The sequence below is a fragment of the Lissotriton helveticus genome, chromosome 1_2, assembly GCF_964261635.1.
Source record: "Lissotriton helveticus chromosome 1_2, aLisHel1.1, whole genome shotgun sequence".
NCBI lineage: Eukaryota > Metazoa > Chordata > Amphibia > Caudata > Salamandridae > Lissotriton > Lissotriton helveticus.
Genome location: NC_136058.1, coordinates 374,412,303 through 374,438,456, shown reverse-complemented (window position 1 = coordinate 374,438,456; position 26,154 = coordinate 374,412,303). Strand labels below are relative to the sequence as shown.

Below are 26,154 nucleotides of genomic sequence, written 5' to 3'. Positions count from 1 at the left end.
CACGTTTTGGAGAAGCCTGGGCCAAGCTTTTCCACCCACGATGACTAATACAATGTATTTCCTCTTTACAAAGCTTTAAGATATTTGCATTTGTTTTATTAGGGCTATTTATTCATATTTTTATTGTTTTTCTGCACCAGCAAAGCTGCTTTTTGCACAGTCACTTTAAGAATGGCAGATGATTAATGGTGAATTCATGGTGCTTCCTCTGAAGTCACTTCTGCTGATTTTACGCTTGTAAACATCTGTTATTCAGCACCTTAAGACCCATGGGTGATAAGTGTGCTTTACAAATACACATGTTATGTGTGATGTTACGCTGCATGAAATTAGAGGGGCACAGCACTTTCGTACTCTGCCCAGGGTCCCAGAATGCCCACACCTACCCTGGTATGGAGAGTTGTTTTTGGTGCCCCTGAGCGGTGGGTGCTTAGAAGACCAAGGTACTTTCTATTGCAATATATCATGTACTTTACCTGTCTTGAGTCACAATACTAATAGGGTTTATTTGCAGTGGCGGCTGCTCCCGGGAAGCAGCAGTGGGGCGGGGAGGGGGGTCAGGTGGATGTTAGAAAAAAATCCCGTACCTACGGGCCAGTCGTATGGCGATCCGCCACCTCTCCTCCGTCCTCTCCGTTCTCTTCCTGGCTCCTTCTCTGCAAACAGGAAGCACCTGGGCTCCCAGGATCCCCATAGCCAATCACAATACAGTAATGCAGCGTTGTGATTGGTCTGAGCTCCATGGCTCGGCGCTCAACCAGGGAATGGGAGCCTGGGCATGTTCTCCACTCAGGCTGTAATGCAGCTCTGAGAGATCCGTCCAGCCCCGCCAAGACGCCGCAGCAGGAACAAATAAACGTCGAGTTATTAACATTTTATTTTTCCTTTTTTTTTTACTGCAAAAAGTTGTGGGGGACGCTCCTCCGCCTTAGTGGAGGAGCCACCACCGGTTCCTTTGTGGAGTGATGTTGGAGTGTACCCAGGTTCCCCCAGTCCTTCGTGGGGGGTTCAATTATTTCTTAAGAAATCTGTTAGAAGATCCCCAAGGCCTCCACCTGGTGAAGGGGGGGGACGGCACTCGAGAGATATTCTCAGGGGCGACGTTTTCAATAGTGCAGCACGTGCAGTGACGCAGGGGACCACGGATACATATTTTTCTGCCAAGCTGGGGCTGGGCTGGAGGGGTTGGGGGGCCATATCCCTCCATTCCAGGGGGAGGAGGGGGGCGATTGCACCCTTTCTTTTTGACGGATGCTCTTGGGAGCAGTGCACAGATGGGACCGCCTGAGTGCAGTTTTCTTTCATGGATCATGTAGTGCTGCGGGGGATGAGAGGTTCTTGTTTTTATTGTGTGTTCTGCTCTTCACTGGAGTGTTTGATAAACTCTTCTGTACAGACAGCTCATGAAGGGCTGTGCTGGGATGCTCCCACAGCGAGGCCAGGGCTGTCAGAGGGCTCTCTGTCCTTGTAGGGGCACCAAGAGCCTGAAGAGTAGGTGTAGGGGGAGGGGCGGAGGCTCCATGGGTGACAAAGGATGCAGCTGTGCCATCCAAGCACATGTGCCCTCAGAGCTCACACTCAGCACCTGGAGGGCATCCCACAGTTCACAACAGCCAGGGCACGAACAGATACTGGCCCGAGTGGAGCCTGACACATGTGGAGGGTGGCACGAATGAAGGGAGGCACGAGTGGAGGGTGAGATGAGTGGAGAGTGGCGTGAGTGAAGGGTAGCACGAACAGAGGGTGGCGCGAGTGGAGGATGGGATGAGTGGAGAGCGGCGTGAATGGAGGGTGGGATGAGTGGAGGGTGGCGCGAGTGGATGGTAGCACGAACGGAGGGTGGCGTGAGTGGAGGTTAGCATGAGTGGAGGGGTCGAACGAGTGGAGGGTAGCACAAACGGAGGATGGTGCGAGTGGAGGGTAGCACGAACGGAGGGTGCCGCGAGTGGAGGGCGGGATGAGTGGAGAGTGGCGTGAGTGGAGAGTAGCACGAACGGAGGGTGCTGCGAGTGGAGGGCGGGGTGAGTGGAGAGTGGCGTGAGTGGAGGGTAGCACTAACGTAGAGTGGCGCGAGTGGACGGTGGGATGAGTGGAGAGTGGCGTGAGTGGAGGGTGGGATGAGTGGAGAGTGGCGTGGGTGGAGGGTAGCATGAACGGAGGGTGGTGCGAGTGGAGGCTAGCATGAGTGGAGGGGTAGAACAAGGTAAGGGTAGCACGAACGGAGGGTGGCGCGAGTGGAGGGTAGCACGAATGGAGGGTGGCGCGAGTGGAGGGTAGCACGAACGGAGGGTGCTGCGAGTGGAGGGTGTGATGAGTGGAGAGTGGCGTGAGTGGAGGGTAGCACGAACGGAGGGTGCCGCGAGTGGAGGGTGGGATGAGTGGAGAACAGCGTGAGTGGAGGGTAGCACGAACGGAGGGTGCCGCGTGTGGAGGGTGGGTTTAGTGGAGGGTAGCATGAACGGAGGGTGCCACGAGTGGAGAGTGGGTTTGTGGAGAGTGCGTGAGTGGAGGGTGGGATGAGTGGAGTGTGGTGCGAGTGGAGGATAGCACGAACGGAGGGTGGCACGAGTGGAGGTTAGCATGAGTGGAGGGGTAGAACAAGTGGAGGGTAGCATGAATGGAGGGAGGCGCGAGTGGAGGGTAGCACTAACGGAGGGTGCCGCGAGTGGAGGGTGACATGAGTGGAGAACGGCGTGAGTGGAGGGTAGCATGAACAGAGGGTGCCGCGAGTGGAGGGTGAGATGAGTGGAGAGCGGCGTGAGTGGAGGGTAGCACGAATGGAGGGTGCCGCGTGTGGAGGGTGGAATGAGTGGAGGGTAGCAGGAACGGAGGGTGCCACGAGTGGAGAGTGGGTTTGTGGAGAGTGGCGTGAGTGGAGGGTGGGATTAGTGTAGGGTGGTGCGAGTGGAGGATAGCACGAATGGAGGGTGGCACAAGTGGAAGTTAGCATGAGTGGAGGGGTAGAAAAAGTGGAGGGTAGCATGAATGGAGGGTGGTACGAGTGGAGGGTAGCACGAACGGAGGGTGCCGCGAGTGGAGGGTGGGATGAGTGGAGATTGGCGTGAGTGGAGGGTAGCACGAACGGAGGGTGCCGCGAGTGGAGGGTGGGATGAGTGGAGAGTGGCGTGAGTGGAGGGTAGCACGAACGGAGGGTGCCGCAAGTGGAGGGTGAAATGAGTGGAGAACGGCGTGAGTGGAGGGTAGCACGAACAGAGGGTGCCGTGAGTGGAGGGTGAGATGAGTGGAGAGCGGCATGAGTGGAAGGTAGCACGAACAGAGGGTGCCGCGTGTGGAGGGTGGGATGAGTGGAGGATAGCACGAATGGAGGGTGCCACGAGTGGAGAGTGGGTTTGTGGAGAGTGGCGTGAGTGGAGGGTGGGATGAGTGTAGGGTGGTGCGAGTGGAGGATAGCACGAACAGAGGGTGGCGCGAGTGGAGGTTAGCATGAGTGAAGGGGTAGAACAAGTGGAGGGTAGCATGAATGGAGGGTGGCACGAGTGGAGGGTAGCACGAACGGAGGGTGCTGCGAGTGGAGGGTGGGATGAGTGGAGAGTGGCGTGAGTGGAGGGTAGCACGAACGGAGGGTGCCGCGAGTGGATGGTGGAATGAGTGGAGAGTGGCGTGAGTGGAGGGTGGGATTAGTGGGGGTGGCACGAGTGGAAGGTAGCACAAACGGAGGGTGGCACGAGTAGGAGGTTAGCATGAGTGGCGAGGTAGAATGAGTGGAGGGCAGCACGAACAGAGGTTGGCGCGAGTGGAGTGGAGCACGAATGGAGGGTGGCACAAGTGGAGGTGGGATGAGTGGAGGGTGGCGCGAGTGGAGGGTGGCATAAGCGGATGGTGTCACATGTGTAGGTTGTCACAAGTAGAGGGTAATGTAGCATGAACTGAGGGTGGTGTGAGTGGAGGGTAGCAGGAGGGGAGACTGCCCCGGCCCAGTAATCTTCTTTTCTGTTGGATTCTCTCTGACTGTGGTGGCTCCAGACATCGAGGCTTGACCTCACTGTGTTTCCTTTGAATTATTCGGTACCTGTTCTGATTTCCTGTTTATCCATGAAACAGTGCTACAGGTGAGCTGGTTCACAGGCTTTATGCAGGTTGTCTGTGGCTTCTCCACTCCCGTCCTATGGCAGCTTTTATTTCATCGCCGAAGCAGGGGTATGTGGGCTTGGCGGAGGTTAGGAAACTGCCTCACCCCCTCGAACCCACTTCTATGTGGCTTTAGTACAATACATTTAGAGGCATACTTATCACTGTGTTGCGTCACCCTTGTGCCACGCAACGGGGCACAAGGGCAACACAACAACTAAGTCAGATTCATCAATCCACGCATGGCACCTTGTGGGGCCCTGCACGACGTGAATAACATAGTGGAGCGCAACACAGCATAAATCGCTGCGTTGTGTTACTCTGCCCCAGGTAGGCGCATAATGGATGGAGCGTGGCTGTTCCCATACATCCACCTATGGATATTGGTGCATTCCCAGATTTACCATTACTGGTAGGCCTGGGAATGCGTCAAAATGCTGCGCCTCCCCAGGGGAGGCGTTTTTTCCTCTTTCTATGTGTTCAGCATTCAAGAAGAGACTGCCTCTGAGGAATGTTTTGTGCAGGAAGGTGTCCATTCCTGCATGAGATCATGCAAATTGTATTTGAAAATATTAGGCATTTAGACATGTGCCTGGATACCCTCTCGGGTGACTAGTGCGCTATACAAATCAACATAACAACAAAACACTTCTTGTAACGCAGGTGCCCTTGCACCATGGCATAAAGGTGCCTGCACATTGTGCTCAAGCACAAGGAAAGGACAGGAATGCGCCATATAATGTTAAATGCAGTGAATTCCGTCCCTTTTCGTATCGTGCAGCACAGCCAGGTGACTTGTGCGTTGCACTGTGTGAACGATTGATAAATGTGGTCCATATTACCAGAACCTCACGCACACTCGCCCAGAAACCGGAGATGAAAAATAACTGGAATAAATGTGATTTCAACTATGACCCCCACCTGCTTCAAAGGCTTGTCAGTGGTAGTAAGAACTTTATAATTTTGCAGTTTTTTTATATGTCACAAACTAGGTTGTAGCAATTTAGATCAGCATTAGTTACATTACCGAAAGTTACGTTTTTTTAGGCACCGAAAGAACAAGAGGTTTGCCCAGAATCACAGTATGTTGAGCCGTCGCGGCAGCTCTGGACATAATGCCACATCCTCCCCCCCAGTATTTTAACACAATTTACAATTACAGTTATCAAAGTAATAAAAAGTGCGTGTTTATATACGGCAATTATTAAAAATGAACTAGTCCGCGTTGCAGCTGCTGCTCTGGGAATGGATGTGTGTGAGCTGAGAGTGCGCAGGAAGGTGCAATGCAGCAGCGGCGAGCGAAGCAGCAGAGCTGGGAGTGCGCAGGAAGGTGCAATAAAGCAACGGCGAGCGAAGCAGAAGAGCTGGGAGTGCGCAGGAAGGTGCAATACAGCAGCGGCGAGCGAAGCAGCAGAGCTGGGAGTGCGCAGGAAGGTGCAATAAAGCAGCGGCGAGCGAAGCAGAAGAGCTGGGAGTGTGCAGGAAGGTGCAATACAGCAGCGGCAAGCGAAGCAGAAGAGCTGGGAGTGCGCAGGAAGGTGCAATGAAGCAGCGGCGAGTGAAGCAGCAAAGCTGGGAGTGCGCAGGAAGGTGCAATACAGCAGCGGCGAGCGAAGCAGCAGAGCTAGGAGTGCGCAGGAAGGTGCAATGCAGCAGCGGCGAGCGAAGCATTAGAGCTGGGAGTGCGCAGGAAGGTGCAATGCAGCAGCAGTGAGCGAAGCAGCAGAGCTATCGAGTTCACTAACCGCTGAGGTCAGAGTGTGCAAAAAAAACACCTGGAGGCGACAACAGCTCCTGGCAGGTGCAGATTCGTTCTCGTGAAGAAGTAACTGATAAACATCAGGTGGTGCAGAACAAACTAGTTTTGGTTTGCACTCTTAAAGCACACACACAAACACACAGGTGCACACAGGTGCACACATGTGCACGCACACAGACACACATGCGTAGACACAGACACACATACTGACACAAACACACACATAGGGGCACACACACACACACTGGCTTGCACACACACATACAGACACACACAGGAACACCCACAGACACACAAACACAGACACACAGACACACAGGCACACACAGACTCACACACACAGACACACACACACAGACACACACACACACAGACACACACACAAACAGGCGTACACACACACACACAGGTGCACTGTTGAAAGTAGATTCAGGACACTTCCATTTAAGTTACAAGTAGATATTTTTAAGGACACAGCTGAGCGCATACCTCGCCAGATGACCAGACCATCAACCAATAAGAGTGAACACTCTGGCACAAGCTAGAACACTCACAGGTATTCTGAGAGGCTGATGAGGTAAGAATACAAAGGACGACCTAATGACCACAGGTGGCCATGTTGAAAGAAGCACAAATATACAACACAACTTTCTCCTTTACAGAGAAAAAGAAATAAAGGAACACAACACAAAATGAAGCTTAATGTAGGGGCGACGACAACAATAATGATTAAGACCGGTAAGAGGTCATTAGTTCACGAAGGCAAAGAAGCGTTTCAGGGTCGAGGGTGAAGGATGAAGTGAGGTGAAGTGAGGGACACCAAAACAACCGACAGGCATCACCACCACCTACTCCCCTTAGACTGACAAAAACAGGAAAAGACAGTCTACTTTCTCCAATCTGTCCTTGTCCAGCAAAAACAGGTAGAGACGGTTTTCTTTCTTCAACCTGTCCCTGTCCACCACCGCTTTCCACTCAAAGTTGAAGATGAACAGCTCAACTGATGCCTCCATGCTTTTTATCGCGAATATATGGATTTAATATTCCCAAATACATTGTTGAAGCCATTTCTTTCTCTGTCACAGTTCTGGACTAGGTATCCCGGTTCTGATTCTCTTCCTCCAGTTCTATGCTTGTTTCTCCAGTTCTGAGCCTCTTTCTCTGGTTCTGAGCCTCTTCCATTGGTTTTGGGCCTCTTTCTCTGGTCTGGGCTCTTTGTTTCATTTCTGTGGACTCTCTGACCTAGTTCTAGTTTTGGGTTCTTTGCCCCTTCTTGGTACTGGTTCTAGGACCTTTGTCCCCTCTTTTTTCTAGTTCTGGGACCTTTGTCCCTTGCCGGTTCTGGGTCCCTGTTCTAGGTTCACTGATCCACTTCTGGGCTCGCTGTCCTGGTTCTGGCCTCACTCCCCCAGTCCTAGGCTTTCCCGGTTTTGGACTTTACAGTCCCAGTTCTATGTTCTCTATCCTGGTTCTAATTAGGCTCGCATTTCACCTGCCATAGTTTTCTCCAGGTCAAGTGTCTAGACAATTATGGCTCCAGGAAGATAAAAAGTCCCCTTAAAGTAAATTTTCTACCAACATTGAAATACTCACATTTAAAGATATTTTTTCAGAGGTCTTGTTGGTCAGTGCAATGTCCTTCAATCAGTCTTCATCAGAACTGACTGATCGGTCATCATTTGCCACTTTCCAATTTTCACGTTTGCATTTCTACTCTTGAGATTCATAGTCTTTCTTAGCTTTTGAACGGTGGCATCTCTTCTTATGACTTTTAGTCTGATTTTTGTTTTTATCATCTGCCTCACTTGCTTCTGAGCTACTCTCTGTCAAATCCCTGGAATCAGATGAATCACTCTCCTGCCCAGAAAATGATGGTGGCTACCCTGCAGGCTTGTCCTGAGTTTTTTTTTCCTTTCATTTCAATTATTATTTATTTATTTATTTATTTCGAAAATGCTCTCATCCACGCTCTCACTTTCAGTCGAAGACTCAACAGCCTCCTCCTTTTTCCGCTTCTTCAGCTTTTTGTGCAACTGTTTCTTTTATTTCTTTTTGTGGGACTTCTTGGATCGCTTGCGTTTGCGTGACTCTTGCTCTGCCCTTCATCCAAGGCGAGAAGCTTTCTTCCCATTCACCGTTTGGGCACCTTTCTTTTCACCACCATCGGTATCAAATTCTTCTGGGTACAGCTCTTTATAACCACTATGACCCCATCTCTCGGAGATGCTAGTCTCACATTCATAAAAGCGTTTATTGAACTCTTGGAAGCTCTTTCTCCGAGGTCACTGGACAATGACTTCTTCTTTTTATGTGCCTTTGAACATCACCATCAAAACCATCACAACGCATGTGTGTTGTTGGACTCGGCCCTTTTTGTAGGGTTATCCCTGGACTTTTAGCCTTCCTCCTATATTTTTTAACCTGTTGTTGGCTATTTTATGACTCTGGGCACTTTACCACTGCTGATCAGTGCTAAAGTGCATATGCTCTCCCTATTGTAAATTAATGTATTAATACATGATTCCATGATTGACTATTTGGTTTACTTGTCAGACCCTAGTACAGTGCACTGAGTGTGCCCAGGGCATGTAAATCCAAATGCTGCTAGTGGGCTTGCAGTACTGGTTGTGCCACCTACAGAAGCGGCCTTGTAAAACGTGTCTAAGGTCTGCCATTGCAGAGCCTGTGTGCAGTCTGGTACCGTCATGCTGACTGGGCAAGTGCACCCACTTGCCAGTCCCTAAACCTTACCTTGACTTCATATTAGTCACCCCTATGGTAGGCCCAAGGGCAGGGTGCACTGTAAGTATAAGGTAGGACAAGCCCTGATGTGTGTGGCCTGTCCTAATATTGAATTACAGCCATTTTCGTTTTTCACTATTCCAAGGCTACTTGTTCTCCATAGGCCAGAATGGGCTGTTAGAATTATTACACTTTATAATCCTAACAGACTCAGAGAACATGGTAGAAATTCGAGTTTAGTATGCCTGGAATACATTTTTTAGTGAAGTTTATTTTAATATTCTGTGTTTGCAAATATCACTTTTAGAAAGTAGGTATTTGCTTGCCTAACCTTTCAAGCCTGTCTCTGTGAGGTTGTGTATTCCTTTGTCTGGAGTTTGAATGACAGGGCTGGGGGATTCCAGGAGACAGAATGAGTCAGCCCAGTGGTGAATAGAGAGATCTGCATCTAGATGGGAGGGAGGAGTTGCACCTGGGACCTGAATAGGACTGTGCCCGTCCCCCACAGTGCTGGCTCTACCCCCTGTGGTGCATCTGATGTCTCTGCACTGCACACTGAAAGAAGAGAAGGAAGACTGTCAACAGAGCGTCCAAGACTGTACTTGCCTTCCACAATGCTGGCTCCACCTCCTGTGGGGCGTCTGATGTGCCTGCCCTGCGCTGTGAAAGGAAAGGAGAAGTCTGGGAAACAGAGTGCTTCAGAACTGGTTGTGACTGGGCACAGGCCCCTTTCCCCTCAGAGAACAAACGATTTTGGGTTATAAATATTGGGACCCTGATCCAAAGAAATTAGATCACTTCTGGACTTACAAGACAACACCTCTGCTGAGGAGAGGAACCTAAAGAAACTGAGGAGAGACTATTCCCAAGCTGAAGTGCTGCTTGGAGAATTGGCCTGCAGTGGTTGCCTTACTGCCAAAGAGAGGAGAAAGAACTTTGTGGACTTTACTTTCAACTTGTGCAAAAGATCTCCAAGGGCTTGGAAGAGAGCTTGCCCCCTGACCGGAGTCCCAGGACCAGTGGACTTCACCAGTCTTTGTGAATTGCTGCTGGAAATGCTGTTTCAGTGGCTACAGAGGCAGGGAGCTGTGACCAACTCTCTCAACCGGCCCGGTGCCCTGTAGGCACCGCATCAAGCAACGTCCGCCTCGAACAACGCAAGCTCTGAGCTCCCCGACTCCGTCCTGACGCCATCACCGAGCCGTAGCCTGCACCACGACTGGTGGACACCGCGACGAGCAACGCCTCGCTACGCCGACTCGTACTGGTCTGACCGACGCGGTCACTGCTGCTGACTTCGAGTCCTGTGAACGCACCGGAGTTGGGCACCGCCTCTCACGCTTCGCGATGCACCGCCCGACTCGCACCGCTGTCCGGACTGATCGACGCCAGCTCCCGAACTCAGGCTCTGTCCGCAAGCTGCAAGCACCGCATCGAAGCACCGTCTCGCCCTGCAATGCAAGCCTTGCATCCACCGACTCTGTCAACGGGCCGCTGCCTGCACCGCATCCTGCAGCGCTTCCTTTCTGCACCGCGACGATCACGGGAACCGGCTCGCACATCCGTGCCAGCCGCCCCAAGTAAAAGGTACTGTGACCGAGTCTGCCGACATTTCAGTGGGCCCGTACCAACGTGATCCGCTGGATCTGATAGACTCCCTGTTATTTTCAACAACGCTGTAGCCGGATCAGGCTACCGACATGCACAGAACCTTGATTTAAGCCTTTTTAACAAGAACTCTTGAAAGCTAATAGTACTGTGGATTCTTTTTGTCGGTTATTGGTCTTGTGGTAACTCTCTATAAAATATACTTTTTTTATATAAAACCTTGTGTGGTGTGCATTTCTAATGTTGTCACTTCAATTCAATTCAATTCAGAATTTATATAGCGCGCTACATACCCAGAGGGTCTCAAGGCGCTTAGGGAGGGGTGGGGAATTATTTATCGAATATCCAGGTTTTAAGTTGTTTTCTGAAAGCTAGGTGGTTTTGAGTGAGGCGAAGGTGAATGGGAAGTGAGTTCCAGGTTTTCGCCGCCAGGTAGGAGAAGGATCTTCCTCCCATGGTGGTTTTGTTGATGCGAGGTACAGCAGCCAGGGCTTGGTTGGAGGAGCGTAGTTGGCGGGAGGGGGTGTAGAAGGAAAGTCGTGTGTTGAGGCATTCGGGTCCAAGTTCGTAGAGGGCTTTGTGTGCGTGGGTTAGGAGGCGGAATGTTATCCTCTTATTGACGGGGAGCCAGTGGAGGCTTTTCAGGTGACTAGAGATGTGGTCATTGCGCGGGATGTCTAGTATGAGTCTGGCTGAAGCGTTCTGGATGTGTTGGAGTTTTTTCTGAAGTTTTGCGGTGGTACCGGCGTATAGGGTGTTTCCGTAGTCCAGTCGGCTTGTAACCAGTGCGTGGGTGACCGTTTTTCTGGTTTCGGTGGGGATCCAGCGAAATGTTTTTTGAGCATGCGAAGAATGTTGAAGCAGGAAGATGAAACAGCATTGACTTGTCTGGTCATCGAGAGTGAGGAGTCCAGAATGACGCCCAGGTTCCGTGTGTGGTCCGTCGGGATGGGTGCTTTTCCGAGGGACTCTGGCCACCAAGAGTCGTCCCAGGCAGAGGGGGAGGTGCCTAAGATAAGGATTTCTGTTTTGTCAGAATTCAGTTTCAGACGGCTGTGTTTCATCCAATCGGCTACTTCTTTCATTCCTTCATGCAGGTTGGTTTTGGCGGTGTTAGGGTCTTTGGTGAGAGAGAGGATCAGTTGAGTGTCATCAGCGTAGGAGATGATGTTGAGGTTGTGTTGACGTGCGATGGTCGCGAGGGGGCTCATGTATACGTTGAAGAGGGTGGGACTGAGTGAGGATCCTTGTGGCACGCCGCAAATGACTTCAGTGGCCTCTGACTTGAATGGTGGGAGGCGGACTCTCTGGGTTCTTCCGGCCAGGAACGAGGTAATCCATTCCAGTGCTTTTCCTTGGATTCCGATGTTTCTGAGGCGGTGTAACAGGGTGTTATGACAGACTGTGTCAAAGGCTGCGGAGAGGTCGAGGAGGATGAGGGCGACTGTGTCTCCATTGTCCAGTAGAGTTCGAATGTCGTCTGTTGCTGCGATGAGTGCGGTCTCAATGCTGTGTTTGGCTCGGAAGCCGGACTGTGATGAGTCGAGGGATTTGTTGGTTTTGAGGAAGGCGGCGAGCTGGTTGTTGACAGCTTTCTCGATGACTTTGGCCGGGAATGGAAGGAGCGAGATGGGGCGGTAGTTTTTGAGTTCGGTGGGGTCCGCTGTGGGTTTTTTCAGAAGGGCGCTGAGTTCGGCGTGTTTCCAGCTTTCCGGGAAGGTGGCGGAGTTAAGGGAGCAGTTGATGACATTTCGAAGGTGGGGTGTGATGACGGAGTCAGCTTTGTTGAAGATGTGGTGAGGGCAAGGGTCTGTGGGGGATCCTGAGTGGATGGAGTTCATCAGGCGGATGGTGTCCTCAGTGGAGATTGGGTTCCAGTTATTAAGGATGTTCAAGGGGGGTGAAGGTACGGCAGAGGGTTGGGTGGGTTGGTCTCCGGGTTGGTAGTCGAAGCTGTTGTGGATATCTGCGATTTTGTCGTGGAAGAACAAAGCTAGGGAGTCGCAAAGGGCTTGAGAGGGAGTGATGTCGTTGGAGTTGGCAGTGGGGTTGGTAAACTCTTTGACGATGTTGAATAGTTCCTTGCTGTTGTGTGCGTTTTTGTCAAGTCGGTCTTTGAAGGCGGCTTTCTTGGCAGTCCGGATCAGTTGGTGGTGTGTGCGGGTGGCGTTTTTGAAGGCATCCCTAGAGCTGGTGTTTGGGTCTTTTTTCCAGGTCTTCTCAAGGGAGCGACAGAGTTTCTTGGATTTCTTAAGATCATCGTTGAACCAAGGGGCGCTTTTGTTGCCAAGTTTGCTTTGATGTTTTTTCAGGGGTGCTAGGATGTCGGCGCTGTTGGTTAGCCATTGAGTGAGGTTAATGGCTGCTTGGTTGGCGTTCGAAGAGTGGGCAGGGGGTTTTGAAGAAGTGATGAGGAGATCTGGTCGATGGTGATTTTGTTCCAGTTTCTTTGCAGAGTAGGTTGGGGGTGGTTGTGGGTAGTGGTCTTTTTGTAGACAAAGTGGACGCAGCTGTGGTCCATCCAGTGGAGAGCAGTGGTGTGACTGAAGGAGATATGTTTGCTGGAGGTGAAGATGGGGTCGAGTGTGTGCCCTGCAATATGGGTGGGGGTATTAACAAGTTGTTTGAGTCCGATGTTGGCGAGATTGTCCAGAAGGGTGATGGTGTTGCAGTCGATGCTCTTTTCCAGGTGAAAATTGAGGTCTCCCAATAGAATGTAGTCCTCGGAGGGGAGGGCGTGAGGGGTGATAAAGTCAGTGATGTCTTCACAGAATTGTGCACGGGGTCCTGGTGGTCTGTAGAGAAGGGTGCCTCTGAGTGTGGTCTTGGGGTCGGTGTGGATCTGGAAGTGAAGGTGTTCGGTGCTAGCGAGGTTGACGTCTGAGCTGGTTGAGATGCGGATGGAATTCTTGTGGACGATAGCGATGCCTCCTGGGTTACTGTATGTGGTCACAAATGCTTAACTTACACCGTCTCTGAAATAAGTCTTACCTGCTCGCTCCACGCTACCTAGAGGGTGAGAAGGGGTTATTGTAGGAGTGTAATCCCCCTTACTCTGACTAGGGGAGAGGGTCCCTATTTGTCACAAGTACCTACCTGTGCCAACTAGAGACCCCTAATTCTAACATGTGTCTTTTTAGGTTCAAATTTCTCATGATACTACTCTCTGAAGCTGCTGTGATCCCACCATGCACCATCTAGTGAGGCCCTGCTTTGCTTTGTTTCATAGATCTCTTTTGTCTGCTTCTCAAGTTCTCTGATTTAACGACCCATAAGATGGCCATCTTACTCTGCGTCGAGATGCTCCTCCATGGTAACGCCGCTACTTAGCAACGCTTGGGGCCTGCAGGAGTGGCGCATGCGAAGAGGAACCCGCGCACCCTGAGGGTGGCTCAACAGAGTGCCTGCAATCAACATCTTCTACTTTCTTTCCCTGAACCCAAATACAGAGCGGGACAAACAGTGAAAGGCTTCTAATAGATACAGCTTCCCCACAACACACTGTGCTTGTATAAGTGGCGTATGCAGGAAGGGACACGTGCAGACCAGCAATTGCCTCATGGTTGAGGCGAGTGACGTTGAGGTACTTGCTTCTTTTCATTTCTTGGTTTTGTTTTTTCTAGTTTCCTCTTGTTTCTCAGGTTTCTTGTATCAATAGCTCATGTTACTGGCAGCAGATGGGTGCACCACCGTGGATTCTTGTTGCGAGGTGTTGCTCGAGGCTGTGCAGGGGAAGTTCTCTCTCTGGTCTGGTCAGCCAAATCATCACCAAATTGTTTTAAGTGGATTCAGGACACTTCCATTTAAGTTACAAGTAGATTTATTTAAGGACACAGCTGAGCGCACACCTTGACAGCTGACCAGACTATCAATCAACAAGAGTGGAACACTTCAGTACAAGCTAGAACACTCACAGGTATTCTGAGAGGCTGATGAGGTAAGAACACAAAGGAAGGCCTAATGACCACAGGTGTTGAAGGAAGCACAAATATACAACATGCACACACACACAAACACACAGACACACACTCAGACGCACACCCACGAGACCTTCAGTTTTGCCCAAACCTGGATGTCCTACAAGTCTGAGGATTACATAAGGCCTTTCCTTGGCTGCCAGCAGCCCATCCCAGCTCTCAGGTAATTTTATTAGACCCTCAATCTATGTGTGGACCTGGGAGGGCGCAGAGTGCATCTACCACCCATTGCAGCGGTTGCCCACCCCTCCCCTGCCAATGCCCCATTGCACCAGCCTGCCCCGGCTTCAGTCTGTCTGGGTGCTGATGCTCAGCTTTCCCACTGAGGCCAAGGAGGACTGGGAACCTCCCATGCACTGATAGAGGCCCTTAAGACCTCCCAGACACTGGTGGTGGAGGCAATGGGGACATCCCATGAACAAGTGGAGGGCCCTTGGGACCCCCATGAACTGGTGGAGGCCATGGGGACCTCCCATGCACTGGGGGGGGGGGGGTGGGGATCTCACATGTACTGGTTGTGGCCCTGGGGACCCCCCAGGCACTGACAGAGGCCCTAGGGACCTCCCATGCACTGATGGAGGCCCCGGGGTCCTCCATGCACTGGTGAGGGGCCCTGGGAACCTCCATGCACTGGTGGGGGGCCCTGGGGACCTCCATGCACTGGTGGAGGCCTGGGGCCCTCCCTTGCACTGGTGTCGGCCCTGGGGACCTCCCATGCACTGGTGGGGGGCCCTGGGAACCTCCATGCACTGGTGGGGGGCCCTGGGAAACTCCATGCACTGGTGGGGGGCCCTGGGGACCTCCATGCACTGGTGGAGGCCTGGGGCCCTCCCTTGCACTGGTGTCGGCCCTGGGGACCTCCCATGCACTGGTGGGGGGCCCTGGGAACCTCCATGCACTGGTGGGGGGCCCTGGGAAACTCCATGCACTGGTGGGGGGCCCTGGGGACCTCCATGCACTGGTGGAGGCCTGGGGCCATCCCTTGCACTGGTGTCGGCCCTGGGGACCTCACATGCACTGGTGGGGGGCCCTGGGAACCTCCATGCACTGGTGGGGGGCCCTGGGAAACTCCATGCACTGGTGGGGGGCCCTGGGGACCTCAATGCACTGGTGGAGGCCTGGGGACCTCACATGCACTGGTGGAGGCTTTGGGACCTCCCAGGTTTCTGCCAGCACCAGAACAATGTATCAACAACAAACCAGTGCAAAGCCATCAGTAGCTGGGTGTGATACCCAGGATAGTGAAGGACAGGTGAGTCTGAGCTCATGTGTTTGTTCATTTATCAGGAAGCACACATGTTGGCATGCGTGTCAGTATCCGTGTATGAGTCCACATGTCTGTGGGTGTGCATGTCCACCACTGAATCTGAGTGAGAAGGAGTTTCTGTTTAGGTGACCACCCTGGCATAAAGATGGCCTAGCATAGTGTGTCCCCTTTTGGCATTGTGGTGACCACCCCTGACTAATGGTGCCCCTTCCAGAAAGAACTGTGGGCATTCTCAGCAGTGTGATCCCACCTCTGCCACAGTGACTGCCAACCAAGACACTGCAGCCCGAGCAGTGTGATCCCACCTCTGTCACAGTGACTGCCATCCAAGCCATAGCAGCCCTGAGCAGTGTGATCCCACCTCTGCCACAGTGACCGCCATCCAAGCCATAGCAGCCCTGAGCAGTGTGATCCCACCTCTGCCACAGTGACCGCCATCCAAGCCATAGCAGCACTGAGCAGTGTGATCCCACCTCTGCCACAGTGACCGCCATCCAAGCCATAGCAGCCGCGAGCAGTGTGATCCCACCTCTGCCACAGTGACCGCCATCCAAGCCATAGCAGCACTGAGCAGTGTGATCCCACCTCTGCCACAGTGACCGCCATCCAAGCCATAGCAGCACTGATCAGTGTGCTCCCACCTCTGCCACAGTGACCGCCATCCAAGCCATAGCAGACCTTAGCAGTGTGATCCCACCTCTGCCACAGTGACCGCCATCCAAGCCATAGGAGCCATTAGCAGTGTGATCCCACCTCTGCCACAGTGACCGCCATCCAAGCCATAGGAGCCCTTAGCAGTGTGATCCCACCTCTGCCGCAGTGACCGCCATCCAAGCCATAGGAGCCCTGAGCAGTGTGATCCCACCTCTGCCACAGTAACCACCAACCAAGCCATAGCAGCCGTTAGCAGTGTGATCCCACCTCTGCCACAGTAACCACCAACCAAGCCATAGCAGCCATTAGCAGTGTGATCCCACCTCTGCCACAGTAACCACCATCCAAGCCATAGCAGCCATTAGCAGTGTGATCCCACCTCTCTCACAGGGACCGCCATTCAAGCCATAGCAGCCGTTAGCAGTGTGATCCCACCTCTGCCACAGTAACCACCATCCAAGCCATAGCAGCCGTTAGCAGTGTGATCCCACCTCTGCCACAGTAACCACCAACCAAGCCATAGCAGCCGTTAGCAGTGTGATCCGACCTCTGCCACAGTAACCACCATCCAAGCCATAGCAGCCATTAGCAGTGTGATCCCACCTCTCTCACAGGGACCGCCATTCAAGCCATAGCAGCCGTTAGCAGTGTGATCCCACCTCTGCCACAGTAACCACCATCCAAGCCATAGCAGCCATTAGCAGTGTGATCCCACCTCTGCCACAGTAACCACCATCCAAGCCATAGCAGCCCTTAGCAGAGTGATCCCACCTCTGCCACAGTGACCACCATCCAAGCCATTGCAGCCCTTAGCAGAGTGATCCCACCTCTGCCACAGTGATCGCCATCCAAGCCATAACAGCCGTTAGCAGTGTGATCCCACCTCTGCCACAGTGACCACTTTCAAGACATAGCAGCCGTTAGCAGTGTGATCCCACCTCCCTCACAGTGACCGCCATCCAAGCCTCTGCAGCCCTTAGCAGAGTGATCCCACCTCTGTCACAGTAACCACCATCCAAGCCATATCAGCCCTGAGCAGTGTGATCCCACCTTTGCCACAGTAACCACCATCCAAGCCATAGCAGCCCTGAGCAGTGTCATTCCACCTCTGCCACAGTAACCACCATCCAAGCCATAGGTGTCCTGAGCGGTGTGATCCCACCTCTGCCTCAGTAACCACCATCCAAGCCATAGCAGCCCTTAGCAGAGTGATCCCACCTCTGCCACAGTAACCACCATCCAAGCCATAGCAGCCGTTAGCAGAGTGATCCCACCTCTGCCACAGTAACCACCATCCAAGCCATAGCAGCCGTTAGCAGAGTGTTCCCACCTCTGCCACAATGACCGCCATCCAAGCCATAGCAGCCCTTAGCAGAGTGATCCCACCTCTTCCACAGTAACCACTATCCAAGCCATAGCAGCCGTTAGCAGTGTGATCCCACCTCTGCCACAGTAACCCCCATCCAAGCCATAGCAGCCATTAGCAGTGTGATCCCACCTCTGCCACAGTAACCACCATCCAAGCCATAGCAGCCGTTAGCAGTGTGATCCCACCTCTGCCACAGTGACCGGCATCCAAGCCATAGCAGCCCTGAGCAGTGTGATCCCACCTCTGCCACAGTGACCGCCATCCAAGCCATAGCATCACTGAGCAGTGTGATCCCACCTCTGCCACAGTGACCGCCATCCAAGCCATAGCAGCACTGATCAGTGTGCTCCCACCTCTGCCACAGTGACCGCCATCCAAGCCATAGCAGACCTTAGCAGTGTGATCCCACCTCTGCCACAGTGACCGCCATCCAAGCCATAGGAGCCCTTAGCAGTGTGATCCCACCTCTGCCGCAGTGACCGCCATCCAAGCCATAGGAGCCCTGAGCAGTGTGATCCCACCTCTGCCACAGTAACCACCAACCAAGCCATAGCAGCCGTTAGCAGTGTGATCCCACCTCTGCCACAGTAACCACCATCCAAGCCATAGCAGCCATTAGCAGTGTGATCCCACCTCTCTCACAGGGACCGCCATTCAGGCCATAGCAGCCGTTAGCAGTGTGATCCCACCTCTGCCACAGTAACCACCATCCAAGCCATAGCAGCCATTAGCAGTGTGATCCCACCTCTGCCACAGTAACCACCATCCAAGCCATAGCAGCCCTTAGCAGAGTGATCCCACCTCTGCCACAGTGACCACCATCCAAGCCAATGCAGCCCTTAGCAGAGTGATCCCACCTCTGCCACAGTGATCGCCATCCAAGCCATAGCAGCCGTTAGCAGTGTGTTCCCACCTCTGCCACAGTGACCACTTTGAAGACATAGCAGCCGTTAGCAGTGTGATCCCACCTCCCTCACAGTGACCGCCATCCAAGCCATAGCAGCCCTGAGCAGTGTGATTCCACCTCTGCCACAGTGACCACCATCCAAGCCATTGCAGCCCTTAGCAGAGTGATCCCACCTCTGCCACAGTGATCGCCATCCAAGCCATAACAGCCGTTAGCAGTGTGATCCCACCTCTGCCTCAGTGACCACTTTCAAGAAATAGCAGCCGTTAGCAGTGTGATCCCACCTCCCTCACAGTGACCGCCATCCAAGCCTCTGCAGCCCTTAGCAGAGTGATCCCACCTCTGTCACAGTAACCACCATCCAATCCATATCAGCCCTGAGCAGTGTGATCCCACCTTTGCCACAGTAACCACCATCCAAGCCATAGCGGCCCTGAGCAGTGTCATTCCACCTCTGCCACAGTAACCACCATCCAAGCCATAGGTGTCCTGAGCGGTGTGATCCCACCTCTGCCTCAGTAACCACCATCCAAGCCATAGCAGCCCTTAGCAGAGTGATCCCACCTCTGCCACTGTAACCACCATCCAAGCCATAGCAGCCGTTAGCAGAGTGATCCCACCTCTGCCACAGTAACCACCATCCAAGCCATAGCAGCCGTTAGCAGAGTGTTCCCACCTCTGCCACAATGACCGCCATCCAAGCCATAGCAGCCCTTAGCAGAGTGATCCCACCTCTTCCACAGTAACCACTATCCAAGCCATAGCAGCCGTTAGCAGTGTGATCCCACCTCTGCCACAGTAACCCCCATCCAAGCCATAGCAGCCATTAGCAGTGTGATCCCACCTCTGCCACAGTAACCACCATCCAAGCCATAGCAGCCGTTAGCAGTGTGATCCCACCTCTGCCACAGTGACCACCATTCAAGCCATAGCAGCCCTTAGCAGAGTGATCCCACCTCTGCCACAGTAACCACTATCCAAGCCATAGCAACCCTTAGCAGTGTGATTCCACCTCTGCCACAGTGACAACCATTCAAGCCATAGCAGCCCTTAGCAGAGTGATCCCACCTCTGCCACAGTAACCACCATTCAAGCCATAGCAGCCCTTAGCAGAGTGATCCCATCTCTGCCACAGTAACCATTATCCAAGCCATAGCAGACCTTAGCAGTGTGATCCCACCTCTGCCACAGTAACCACCATCCAAGCCATAGCAGGCGTTAGCAGTGTGATCCCACCTCTGCCACAATAACCAATATCCAAGCCATAGCAGCCCTTAGCAGTGTGATCCCACCTCTGCCACAGTGACCACCATTCAAGCCATAGCAGCCCTTAGCAGAGTGATCCCACCTCTGCCACAGTAACCACCACCCAAGCCATAGCAGCCCTTAGCAGAGTGATCCCACTTCTGCCACAGTAACCCCCATCCAAGCCATAGCAGCGCTGAGCAGTGTTTTCCCACCTCTGCCACAGTGACCACCATTCAAGCCATAGCAGCCCTTAGCAGAGTGATCCCACCTCTGCCACAGTAAACACCATCCAAGCCATAGCAGCCCTTAGCAGTGTGATCCCACCTCTGCCACAGTGACCACCATTCAAGCCATAGCAAGCGTTATCAGTGTGATCCCACCTCTGCCACAGTAACCACGATCCAAGCCATAGCAGCCCTTAGCAGAGTGATCCCACCTCTGCCACAGTAACACCCATCCAAGCCATAGCAGCCCTTAGCAGTGTGATCCCACCTCTCTCACAGGGACCGCCATCCAAGCCATAGCAGCCGTTAGCAGTGTGATCCCACCTCTGCCACAGTAACCACCATCCAAGCCATAGCAGCCGTTAGCAGTGTGATCCCACCTCTGCCACAATGACCACCATTCAAGCCATAGCAGACCTTAGCAGAGTGATCCCACCTCTGCCACAGTAACCACCATTCAAGCCATAGCAGCCCTTAGCAGAGTGATCCCACCTCTGCCACAGTAACCCCCATCCAAGCCATAGCAGCCCTTAGCAGTGTGATCCCACCTCTCTCACAGGGACCGCCATCCAAGCCATAGCAGCCGTTAGCAGTGTGAACCCACCTCTGCCACAGTAACCACCAACCAAGCCATAGCAGCCGTTAGCAGTGTGATCCCACCTCTGCCACAGTAACCACCATCCAAGCCATAGCAGCCCTTAGCAGTGTGATCCCACCTCTCTCACAGGGACCGCCATCCAAGCCATAGCAGCCGTTAGCAGTGTGATCCCACCTCTGCCACAGTAACCACCATCCAACCCATAGCAGCCCTTAGCAGAGTGATCCCACCTCTGCCACAGTAACCACCATCCAAGCCATAGCAGCCCTTAGCAGTGTGATCCCACCTCTGCCACAGTGATCGCCATCCAAGCCATAGCAGCCGTTAGCAGAGTGATCCCACCTCTGCCACAGTAACCACCATCCAAGACATAGCAGCCCTTAGCAGTGTGATCCCACCTCTCTCACAGGGACCGCCATCCAAGCCATAGCAGCCGTTAGCAGTGTGATCCCACCTCTGCCACAGTAACCCCCATCCAAGCCATAGCTGCCCTGAGCGGTGTGATCCCACCTCTGCCATAGTAACCACTATCCAAGCCATAGCAGCCCTTAGCAGAGTGATCCCACCTCTGCCACAGTAACCACCATCCAAGCCATAGCAGCCGTTAGCAGAGTGATCCCACCTCTGCCACAGTAACCACCATCCAAGCCATAGCAGCCGGTAGCAGAGTGATCCCACCTCTGCCACAGTAACCACCATCCAAGCCATTTCAGCCGTTAGCAGTGTGATCCCACCTCTGCCACAGTGACCACCATTCAAGCCATAGCAGCCCTTAGCAGAGTGATCCCACCTCTGCCACAGTAACACCCATCCAAGCCATAGCAGCCCTTAGCAGAGTGATCCCACCTCTGCCACAGTAACCACCATCCAAGCCATAGCAGCCCTTAGCAGAGTGATCCCACCTCTGCCACAGTAACCACCATTCAAGCCATAGCAGCCCTTAGCAGTATGATTGCACCTCTGCCACAGTAACCACCATCCAAGCCATAGCAGCCGTTAGCAGAGTGATCCCACCTCTGCCACAGTAACCACCATCCAAGCCATAGCAGCCCTTAGCAGAGTGATCCCACCTCTGCCACAGTAACCCCCATCCAAGCCATAGCAGCCCTTAGCAGTGTGATCCCACCTCTCTCACAGGAACCTCCATCCAAGCCATAGCAGCCGTTAGAAGTGTGATCCCACCTCTGCCACAGTAACCCCCCTCCAAGCCATAGCTGCCCTGAGCGGTGTACTCCCACCTCTGCCATAGTAACCACCATCCAAGCCATAGCAGCCGTTAGCAGTGTGATCCCACCTCTGCCACAGTAACCCCCATCCAAGCCATAGCAGCCCTTAGCAGTGTGATCCCACCTCTCTCACAGGGACCGCCATCCAAGCCATAGCAGCCGTTAGCAGTGTGAACCCACCTCTGCCACAGTAACCACCAACCAAGCCATAGCAGCCGTTAGCAGTGTGATCCCACCTCTGCCACAGTAATCACCATCCAAGCCATAGCAACCCTTAGCAGTGTGATCCCACGTCTCTCACAGGGACCGCCATCCAAGCCATAGCAGCCGTTAGCAGTGTGATCCCACCTCTGCCACAGTAACCACCATCCAAGCCATAGCAGCCCTTAGCAGAGTGATCCCACCTCTGCCACAGTGACCACTATCCAAGCCATAGCAGCACTGAGCAGAGTAATCCCACCTCTGCCACAGTGACCGCCATCCAAGCCATAGCAGCCGTTAGCAGAGTGATCTCACCTCTGCCACAGTAACCACCATCCAAGCCATAGCAGCCCTTAGCAGTGTGATCCCACCTCTGCCACAGTGATCGCCATCCAAGCCATAGCAGCCGTTAGCAGAGTGATCCCACCTATGCCACAGTAACCACCATCCAAGACATAGCAGCCCTTAGCAGTGTGATCCCACCTCTCTCACAGGGACCGCCATCCAAGCCATAGCAGCCGTTAGCAGTGTGATCCCACCTCTGCCACAGTAACCCCCATCCAAGCCATAGCTGCCCTGAGCGGTGTGATCCCACCTCTGCCACAGTAACCACTATCCAAGCCATAGCAGCCCTTAGCAGAGTGATCCCACCTCTGCCACAGTAACCACCATCCAAGCCATAGCAGCCGTTAGCAGAGTGATCCCACCTCTGCCACAGTAACCACCATCCAAGCCATATCAGCCATTAGCAGTGTGATCCCACCTCTGCCACAGTGACCAACATTCAAGCCATAGCAGCCCTTAGCAGAGTGATCCCACCTCTGCCACAGTAACACCCATCCAAGCCATAGCAGCCCTTAGCAGAGTGATCCCACCTCTGCCACAGTAACCACCATCCAAGCCATAGCAGCCCTTAGCAGAGTGATCCCACCTCTGCCACAGTGACCACCATTCAAGCCATAGCAGCCGTTAGCAGAGTGATCCCACCTCTGCCACAGTAACCACCATTCAAGCCATAGCAGCCCTTAGCAGTATGATCCCACCTCTGCCACAGTAACCACCATCCAAGCCATAGCAGCCGTTAGCAGAGTGATCCCACCTCTGCCACAGTAACCACCATCCAAGCCATAGCAGCCCTTAGCAGAGTGATCCCACCTCTGCCACAGTAACCCCCATCCAAGTCATAGCAGCCCTTAGCAGTGTGATCCCACCTCTGCCACAGTAACCCCCATCCAAGCCATAGCTGCCCTGAGCGGTGTGATCCCACCTCTGCCACAGTGACCACCATTCAAGCCATAGCAGCCCTTAGCAGAGTGATCCCACCTCTGCCACAGTAACCACCATCCAAGCCATAGCAGCCCTTAGCAGTGTGATCCCACCTCTGCCACAGTGACCACCATTCAAGCCATAGCAGCCGTTAGCAGTGTGATCCCACCTCTGCCACAGTGACCACCATCCAAGCCATAGCAGCCATTAGCAGTGTGATCCCACCTCTGCCACAGTAACCACCATCCAAGCCATAGCAGCCGTTAGCAGTGTGATCCCACCTCTGCCACAGTGACCACCATTCAAGCCATAGCAGCCCTTAGCAGAGTGATCCCACCTCTGCCACAGTAACCACCATCCAAGCCATAGCAGCCCTTAGCAGAGTGATCCCACCTCTGCCACAGTGACCACCATCCAAGCCATAGCTGCCCTGAGCGGTGTACTCCCACCTCTGCCACAGTAACCACCATCCAAGCCATAGCAGCCGTTAGCAGTGTGATCCCACCTCTGCCACAGTGACCACCATCCAAGCCATAGCAGCCCTTAGCAGAGTGATCCCACCTCTGCCACAGTGACCACCATCCAAGCCAATGCAGCCGTTAGCAGTGTGAACCCACCTCTGCCACAGTAACCACCAACCAAGCCATAGCAGCCGTTAGCAGTGTGATCCCACCTCTGCCACAGTAACCACCATCCAAGCCATAGCAGCCGTTAGCAGAGTGATCCCACCTCTGCCACAGTGACCACCATCCAAGCCAATGCAGCCGTTAGCAGTGTGATCCCACCTCTGCCACAGTAACCACCATCCAAGCCATAGCAGCCGTTAGCAGAGTGATCCCACCTCTGCCACAGTAACCACCATCCAAGCCATAGCAGCCGTTAGCAGAGTGATCCCACCTCTGCCACAGTAACCACCATCCAAGCCATAGCAGCCCTTAGCAGAGTGATCCCACCTCTGCCACAGTAACCACCATCCAAGCCATAGCAGCCGTTAGCAGTGTGATCCCACCTCTGCCACAGTGACCGCCATCCAAGCCATAGCAGCCCTTAGCAGAGTGATCCCACCTCTGCCACAGTAACCCCCATCCAAGTCATAGCAGCCCTTAGCAGTGTGATCCCACCTCTGCCACAGTGATCGCCATCCAAGCCATAGCAGCCGTTAGCAGAGTGATCCCACCTATGCCACAGTAACCACCATCCAAGACATAGCAGCCCTTAGCAGTGTGATCCCACCTCTCTCACAGGGACCGCCATCCAAGCCATAGCAGCCGTTAGCAGTGTGATCCCACCTCTGCCACAGTAACCCCCATCCAAGCCATAGCTGCCCTGAGCGGTGTGATCCCACCTCTGCCACAGTAACCACTATCCAAGCCATAGCAGCCCTTAGCAGAGTGATCCCACCTCTGCCACAGTAACCACCATCCAAGCCATAGCAGCCGTTAGCAGAGTGATCCCACCTCTGCCACAGTAACCACCATCCAAGCCATAGCAGCCGTTAGCAGTGTGATCCCACCTCTGCCACAGTAACCACCATCCAAGCCATAGCAGCCGTTAGCAGTGTGATCCCACCTCTCTCACAGGGACCGCCATCCAAGCCATAGCAGCCGTTAGCAGTGTGATCCCACCTCTGCCACAGTAACCCCCATCCAAGCCATAGCTGCCCTGAGCGGTGTGATCCCACCTCTGCCACAGTGACCACCATTCAAGCCATAGCAGCCCTTAGCAGAGTGATCCCACCTCTGCCACAGTAACCACCATCCAAGCCATAGCAGCCCTTAGCAGTGTGATCCCACCTCTGCCACAGTGACCACCATTCAAGCCATAGCAGCCGTTAGCAGTGTGATCCCACCTCTGCCACAGTGACCACCATCCAAGCCATAGCAGCCATTAGCAGTGTGATCCCACCTCTGCCACAGTAACCACCATCCAAGCCATAGCAGCCGTTAGCAGTGTGATCCCACCTCTGCCACAGTGACCACCATTCAAGCCATAGCAGCCCTTAGCAGAGTGATCCCACCTCTGCCACAGTAACCACCATCCAAGCCATAGCAGCCCTTAGCAGAGTGATCCCACCTCTGCCACAGTGACCACCATCCAAGCCATAGCTGCCCTGAGCGGTGTACTCCCACCTCTGCCACAGTAACCACCATCCAAGCCATAGCAGCCGTTAGCAGTGTGATCCCACCTCTGCCACAGTGACCACCATCCAAGCCATAGCAGCCCTTAGCAGAGTGATCCCACCTCTGCCACAGTGACCACCATCCAAGCCAATGCAGCCGTTAGCAGTGTGAACCCACCTCTGCCACAGTAACCACCAACCAAGCCATAGCAGCCGTTAGCAGTGTGATCCCACCTCTGCCACAGTAACCACCATCCAAGCCATAGCAGCCGTTAGCAGAGTGATCCCACCTCTGCCACAGTGACCACCATCCAAGCCAATGCAGCCGTTAGCAGTGTGATCCCACCTCTGCCACAGTAACCACCATCCAAGCCATAGCAGCCGTTAGCAGAGTGATCCCACCTCTGCCACAGTAACCACCATCCAAGCCATAGCAGCCGTTAGCAGAGTGATCCCACCTCTGCCACAGTAACCACCATCCAAGCCATAGCAGCCCTTAGCAGAGTGATCCCACCTCTGCCACAGTAACCACCATCCAAGCCATAGCAGCCGTTAGCAGTGTGATCCCACCTCTGCCACAGTGACCGCCATCCAAGCCATAGCAGCCCTTAGCAGAGTGATCCCACCTCTGCCACAGTAACCCCCATCCAAGTCATAGCAGCCCTTAGCAGTGTGATCCCACCTCTGCCACAGTGATCGCCATCCAAGCCATAGCAGCCGTTAGCAGAGTGATCCCACCTATGCCACAGTAACCACCATCCAAGACATAGCAGCCCTTAGCAGTGTGATCCCACCTCTCTCACAGGGACCGCCATCCAAGCCATAGCAGCCGTTAGCAGTGTGATCCCACCTCTGCCACAGTAACCCCCATCCAAGCCATAGCTGCCCTGAGCGGTGTGA

The 26,154-nt window shown here is 53.5% G+C and overlaps 1 pseudogene; it reads right to left on the bottom strand.

The window, feature by feature from the left end:
• Positions 1 to 7,558: 7,558 nt before the first annotated feature.
• The window catches only part of LOC144803991 (uncharacterized), a 42,310-nt pseudogene continuing 23,714 nt past the window's right edge, over positions 7,559 to 26,154 (bottom strand).